This window comes from Nannospalax galili, unplaced genomic scaffold, assembly GCF_000622305.1.
Source record: "Nannospalax galili isolate Female #2095 unplaced genomic scaffold, S.galili_v1.0 scaffold627, whole genome shotgun sequence".
NCBI lineage: Eukaryota > Metazoa > Chordata > Mammalia > Rodentia > Spalacidae > Nannospalax > Nannospalax galili.
In genome coordinates this window covers 1,267,503-1,274,950 of record NW_008355786.1, presented here as the reverse complement: position 1 = coordinate 1,274,950, position 7,448 = coordinate 1,267,503, and the positions used below count along the sequence as shown (strand labels likewise).

The following is a 7,448-nucleotide window of genomic DNA, read 5'->3' as shown; positions in this document are numbered from 1 at the left end:
GTGCCACTGGTTGCTATGCGGGAAGCTGGGAAAGAAAAGTGATCAGTTTTCTCACTCAGCTGGTTGGCTATCCAATTACCAAGATGCAAATATCGCACAAGTGGATACTTTCTGCCTGTCTAACAAGTAATGTGGCAAGTAGTGTCCATAGTTGAGTAAGACTTTGGGGACAATTCTTCCCCAGGGGCCTCATAACACCCTCTGGGATTATGTAATTTGAAGAGTAGGTAAGAAACTTCTATCTAGGTTTCTGCTTGGTTTCTCTATGTCTAGACCCTTTTGTTGTTGTTGTTTTGGTTTTTTTGTTTGTTTTATTGTTTTTGTTTTTGGTTTGTCTTTATGAGACAGGGTCTCTTGCTGTAGCCCCAGCTGACCTAGAACTCATTATGTAGACCAGGCTGGCCTTGAACTCACAGAGATCTGCCTGCCTCTCCCTCCCAAGCACTGGGATTAAAGGCATGTGCCACCACACCGGCCCCATTTTTTAAATAATAAATGCCAAAATGTAGTCAGAGGGAATAGAGGACCTGAGTTCCATTGTGTATTTCCTAGAAGGGATGCACCATTCACCCAAAAGTATCCCTGGAGAACAACAGGTTTCCCCTATTATCAGCAGTGAAACCTGTTCTCACTGCACGGACTTAACTGAAGCATACTCTAAGGTGGGGCATCATCACAGAATAGAGACCCCCTCACAACTCACAGACTTGAAACCCAGTTTCACCCCTCTCTGATTGATCAGGCTGTATTTACCAAAAGTTAATACTTCACAAAATGTATTTACCACAAGGAAAAACTTCACAAAATGAAATTGGCCACTGATTGGTTGTGTGGAAAAGCAAGGGCTCACTACCCTTGAGAGGGTGAAAACTTGGGTACCTGTAGGTTTCCAGGATCAGGAAGTCTGGTCAAGAGGGAGACCTAGTGGGTACCAACATCAGCAGCCACTGGCTCCATGCCTTCCCACTCTTGGGAGTGGCAGCACATACCAGGATGGGGAGGGGGGAGTGAAAGGGGAAGAGGCCAAGTGAGTTATTAGGAAAGTTCCCCTGTCTAGACCACTAAGATGTCATATTGAGAACAGTGACAAGTCACAGAGGTGGGGATAAAAGTATTCACCAGACCAAAACATATGTAGGGGCTATTTATTAAAGAAAATTTGTTTAGAGAATATGCTGGGATTGGAGACAGGGCTCAGTAGTTTAGAGTACTACAGCTCTTCTAGAGGACAAAGGTTCATTTAGTTCCCAGCATCCCAAGGCAGGTAGTCCAGGTCCAGGGGATCTGATCCTCTCTTCTAGCCTCTCAGGGTATTGTACACATGTGGTACACTTACATACATACATGCAAAACACTCATATACATAAAATAAAAATATAAGTCAAAATATTTTAATGTCATAAATAAACTCTGCTTCATACTGGCTCATCCTGAAATCCTTTTCTGTGGAGAAGACTTGTATCCTGGTTGTTCCCAAATGGAGATCCCTAACAGGAAAGAGGACTGTTTAGACTACTGCAGGGGGATTAGGTGGAGATGTGCCTTGACCCCCTACAACCTGTAACAGAAAAATAGTCTTCAGGGAAAACGAATCTGTCCAGTTCACAGGGAAAGGATTGACCAGGTAGGTGACCCATACAGAAAAGTTTCTGAGGAAAAGCAATATGACTGGAAATGTTTGATTTACTGCAATGAAACAGGCATGAAAAATACAAAATTGTAGCCAGAACCAGAGTGTAGCGCATGTCTTTAGTCTCAGCACTTGGGAGGCAGAGGCAGGTAGAGCTTTGATTTGGAGGCAAGCCTGGTCTACATAGTAAGTTATGGGTCAGCCGGAATGACACAGAGCTACCCTGTCTCAAACTTTTGAAAAATGGAGACAAAGAATTTCTGGAATTAGAGCAAAAAAGTAATAAAAAATATTGTAAGAAAAATCTAGTAATACTTGATAGCTGGAAGGCAAAAAACAGATGAGGATAATTCTATGGTCATAAAGTGGATACTAACAGAAATGTGGAAAACACAAAAGAATAGTAAGAATGACTTTTCACATATTGAAAATAAACAACAGTTGGGCAACCCAGCTCAGAAGGAAAGTCTGTTCCAACAGAAACCTGCCCACAGGAGGACAGGCCAGAAACCCTGACAGCAGCACTGCATCCCCATCACACCTCTCACTGAGTAGGTATGCAAGAAATATTTTTTGATGGTCCAAGAAGCCCTCACTTTGACTTAAACTCAGTAAAGAGAGAGATCCTCTATTTCATTTACCAGTAATTTTGTTGTTGCCTTTGTGTGTACAAAACAAGAGTACGTTACATGAAATATTTTGTTCACTAACTTAGAATTGCAATAGCAGACACCCAAGTTCACTTTTTTCCACAGTGGGGTTGTATGAGTAAACCAGGGAAATAAACAGACTGTGTGGTTACACTGAGGCCATCCCAGCTCTGAGCAGCTTCTCCAAAACACTGAAGCTCATTTATGCCTTGGCACTTAAGTTGCCATATGCTAAGTTACTGACGCAGTAGAACTCCACAGTGCAGTGTGGTGTTAGGAGATAAACAACCTGTTTAAACATCTCTATAAACGCCTGCAGGGGTCTTCAGTCCAGACTACAACTGCAAGAAACTAATGTATTTTCTGTATCTCACTGTAACACAGATTGCAAGTATCTACAAAGAAAAAAAAACATACAACTATAAATTTAGTATGAATAAGTGCTATGGAGGAAGAGGAAACTGAACAACCAGCTTGGGAGTGGACTACTTTCTTCTTGAGACCAATCCCTGAACTTATATGTGTTTAACGTTCGCAATATTTTCATGTGATACTTCTATTTGACACATGCTGCCCTTGATGTGAGCATGGAGGAATTGTTCACACGGATGGACTCAGCCAGAACTGGGAACATAATCTGGGTTCTGCCTAACAGCTGGAGGGTCTAGAGAAGAAGTGCATTAAGTTTAAGTGAAGTAAAAGCCTACAACTTATTGTATTTCCTTATTTCTTAAGCTTAGGCTTGGGCTGGGAGATATTGCTCAGTGATTAAGTGCGCTGGCTGCTCTTGCAGAGGACCAAGGTTCAAATTCCAGTGCCCATATGACGGCTGACAGTCATCCGCAACTCCAGTTCCAGGGGATCTGACACCCTCTTCTGATCTTCATAGGCACATAAAATAAGAAGATGAAGAAAATTAAGCTTGGGCTGCACCCAAGATAGGCCACATTCCTTACATGCTGCACTGTAGTGCAATGCTTGAAGACATGAAGGGCTCAAAGGAGTTAGATCTCAATATATGTTTGGTGCCCAAACACCCAGACAACTCCATGATGGAATAAAAAATGGGAATCTGGACCCTGTTCCTCCCACTCCAGTATATTGATTTTATAGGTTATGATATTAATTGGAACAGGGTAGAAGTTGAGATAACAATGAAGAATGTTGTATTGGGGTTTCTTTGCAACAACATAAGTCTTAGTCAAAATATACACCTTCAGGACAGGTTTCAGTGTAATAGATTGCCAATAGTACCTTTATTTTGCTTTGCTTTCAGCTCTGTCTTCTCCAAGGGAATCTGATGCCCTCTTCTGACCTCCACATGCATTGCAGAACACAGGTGCACTTATATACATAAAATTTATTTAAAGAATATATAAAAATATGTAAAAGGCAGGTGAGGTGGAACACATAGGCAATCCCAGTACTCAAGGCTGAGGCAGAAGTTCAAGATCAGCCCTGGCTACACAAAGAACCCCTCTTCTATAAACAAAGTGCTGGGGTGATATTCAGAGGTGAGTACTCCATATTGGATAAAAACAGTCATTTTTCCAGGCTTTGTCTTGTTCTGAGAGACTTTATTTTACAAGCTACTTTTGACTCCTTTTTAAGGACAGAGGACAGCTGTGTGCCTGAGTGTGCACATGAACAGTACCATCTGTCCAGCAACACCAATGAAGTGCAGGAAGATAAATAAGTTATTCTTGGGAGGGAAAGAATGCCACCCTATAAATTTATAAGGGAGAACTGATACTATAGACTATAGGTATATGTGCATATTAAAATCATGTCAGGGAAACCAGGTCCAAGAATATAACAGAAAAAACAGAAAGCATGTAGCTCCTTCACCTGGACCCATTAAGAGGTGGGCACTTAGCACTGCAGCGGCAACAGTCCCCACCAACCTGTTATCTGACCAACCAATGTATGAATCAAGGACTGACAGGGAACTCCCGACTATCCCAGGGGCTCACTCAGTCCCCACTGTTGACATGACTTAGCTGTCACCTGCCCATCTTCCTGTTCTCCCATCTGTGACTGTCATCCATCCTTCCACACATCCATCAACCCACCCACCCATTTCTTCATCTGGACCTGTCCTGCACTTTCACTTTTGCAGCTGGACTCAACTCTGCATCTCCCTCTCACATCTGTGACCCACAGTGGACTAACTCACGGAGCAGCTTCTTCCCTGCAGCTCTGCTTCTTCTGGTTCATTATCCTGTCAATACAGAGACTCTTGCATCCAGTTTTGGCTTCTCAGGCTTCTTTGAAGCTCCTTGCCTTTTTAAACCTTTGTAGTTATTCTGTAACCTATAGACAGATGATAGATGACAGACACTGTATGATGTGTAATATGTGATCTGAGAGCTGACATAGACTTAAGATTGGAATAAAGAATTTGTGTTGACCACAGTGAAGCCTCCGAGGAAAGGAGGAATATCTGACAAATACCTGCCACTGAAACCACCATACCTTGTGAATTTTTGTTATTCAAAAAACTCTTGACTGTGCAGAAAGATACAAAAGTGTTGGCCCTTTTCTTTGACATAGTAAACTGATGACAGTAATACCTCGAGCCAAGCATGCATGAGGCCCCATAGGGTTTCATCTCTAGCAAAACAAACAGAAACAAAAACTGAAATGGATAAGTAATCTGTTTCTTTCTGAGACTATGGGAGAACCCTGCCCCTGACTAAGACAGTACAGGCCAAAATGTGTGTGTGTGTGTGTGTGTGTGTGTGTGTGTGTGTGTGTGTGACAAATACACCCTTCACACACGGCTTTAATTCTGAAAATAGGCTTGCAAGGATAATTTTATCCATTTTGTGGTAAGGAAACAGAGGTTCAGATTAAACCTGTCCAAACCTGAAGCCAGTATAAAAACAATGAAGCCAAATTAAATCCGGATGTCTTCCCAAGTGCTTAATCAAGTATGTGTCTGCCCCTGCTTAACTTTCATTGAGCTGTCTCCACGTTCCGTTCCCACATTCAGCTTTCCCTTCACCTGAGAAAATTCAAGATGTGCTGCATAACTCACCTCATCATGTTCCTACAGCGAATGTCCAGTTCTCCTGTCTAGTCTCCACATTGGCATCTATCATATTTTGGGTGCACGGCGATTGTTTATTCACGTTTCCTCTTCTAGACTCTGTTGCTTTAGGACAACAATCATCTTCACCTCTACAACTCAGCAGCAAAGCACGGACTAGATGTTAAATTTAGGAGTGAGCTGAATTTTAATCCCGAGGGACGACTAGGAGCACCACGTTCCGCATTTAAAGCATCCACAGCACCTCTATCCTAAGAGGAAAAGCAGTTCCTTCCGGATGGACACATCAACGTCAGGAGCGGCGGCTTGCTCCAACTGCGGCCACTGCGCCCACTGGAGGCGGACTGGAGAGCTGTGCGCCCACAGGACCTGAGTGTCCCCAAAAGACGTGCGCTCCCCAGGGAAGCCAAGAGTACAGAGAACCTGATTTGCCCAACATTTGAAATTCCGGTGGCTGGTCACTCGAGCCTCGCACAGTGAGCTCAGGATTTGGGGTCCCGGACCCCAGATGCCACCTCAGCTCGGCCCACCTGTCGGCTTGGTGTCAGCCCTGGCGACTCCAGCCCGGGAGCGGGATTCACAGGAGTTCGCGGCTTCCCCTTCCGGCCGCACCTGCCACGCACGCTGCTCCCAGCAGGTGGCGCTGGTGGCTCAGCGCCGGCCTGCCAGAAGTGGTGCTGCGGCTCCGGATTGTGATCCTGGTGCTTGCCCTTTTCTCTGCTGTGCACCCCACGCTGTCAGGGCTTGGAGTGTGAGATAGCAGGATAGGGAAAGACCTGCCACCAACCAGTACCTGATCTTACTGGTTAAAGGACAAAAGACTCCCTTTTACTGCAAAGCGCCTTTCTCCCTTTCAGTCAGCGGATTTGCATGTGGACCACACTAGCCACTGATGCAGGAATGACGTCCTTCCTAGATAGAGCAGGATGTCCTGCTACCTGTGAAGAAATCAGAATTCAGAGTAAGTCACTCTGTTCATTATTGTCACAGAGTTCGACAATTGTGTCACTGTGTGATGACTAGAACCTGGTCCTACTCTAAGAACTCTTCACAGATGATGAGATGGAGGTTCCGATGGTCTTTTCTAGAGAGCAGTGCACTGGATAGCACAAGGCCTCAGCAGATGTAAGGAAAAGCAACGGATTTATCTTCACATATCAACACCCAATTACCTAATGATTACCTAATGATTATTTTCTTTTGTTTTTGTTTTGTTTTATTGTTGTTTTGAGACAGGCTCTCCCTATAGCTACAACTAGCCTGGAACTCACTATGTAAATCAGGCTGGCATCAATCTTGCAGAGAGTCTCCTGCCTCTTATTCTGAAGGGCTGAAAATAAAGACATGTCCCACAATGCGGGCCTCCCAGTGATTGACTGTTAAGAGTTCATTTTCAGTGAATAAAACCTTACCTTTTAAATAATTGTGATCTGGAGCTTAAAACTTTGCAAGGAGATGGAAAAGTTTAGTGGTTTTCATAATACTGAGCTTTCTTAAAAGTTCATGTGGAAAATGAAGCTTTCAGGAATAGGAAAATAGTGAAAATGAACCACCACAGGTGGAGATTAAGGCTTCCAGACATTGAGCAGCTGACTGAAACAAGGCAGAATTGTAACTTGAATATACAAGGGACCAGCAGACTAGAAGAGAAAGCACTAAAGTAGATCCAAAGCCACATGGAAATTTAATATTTGATAAAAATCACATAAGAGGGGCTAGAGAGATTGCTCAGTGGTTACAAGCACTTACAGAGGACCCAGGTTTGAGTCCCAGCACCCACATGGTGGCTAACAACCATCTGTAACTCCAGTTCCAGGGGATCCAACACCTTTTTCTGACCTCCACGGGCACTGCACAACACAGGTGCACTTACACACATGAAGGCAATATATTCATACACATAAAATAAAAATAAAATAATTTTTAATTCGCATCATAAATTGCTGGGGCAATGTGCTGGATAGCTTTAGTGTCAACTTGACACACCTGGGTTGAGGGAGCCTCAACTGAAGAACTGCCTCTATTGAACTAGCCTGCAGCCATGTCTGTGGGGCATCTTCTTGATTGTTGAGTGATGTGGGAGGGGCCAACCCACTGTTGGTGATGCCATCTCTGG

At 43.8% G+C, this 7,448-nt stretch overlaps 1 long non-coding RNA gene across 2 annotated transcripts; it reads right to left on the bottom strand.

Moving 5' to 3' along the window:
• Positions 1-1,143: 1,143 nt before the first annotated feature.
• On the bottom strand, positions 1,144-5,899 carry LOC115067726. 2 transcript variants are annotated; one of them, XR_003847093.1, is made up of 3 exons: positions 5,321-5,896; positions 4,457-4,593; positions 1,144-3,161 (listed from the first exon to the last, which is right to left on the bottom strand). It is a non-coding gene; the product is annotated as an uncharacterized LOC115067726 (long non-coding RNA). The 2 variants fall into 2 exon arrangements; XR_003847094.1 differs by lacking the exon at positions 1,144-3,161 and adding an exon at positions 3,583-3,624 and having other exon boundaries at positions 5,321-5,899.
• Positions 5,900-7,448: the final 1,549 nt, after the last annotated feature.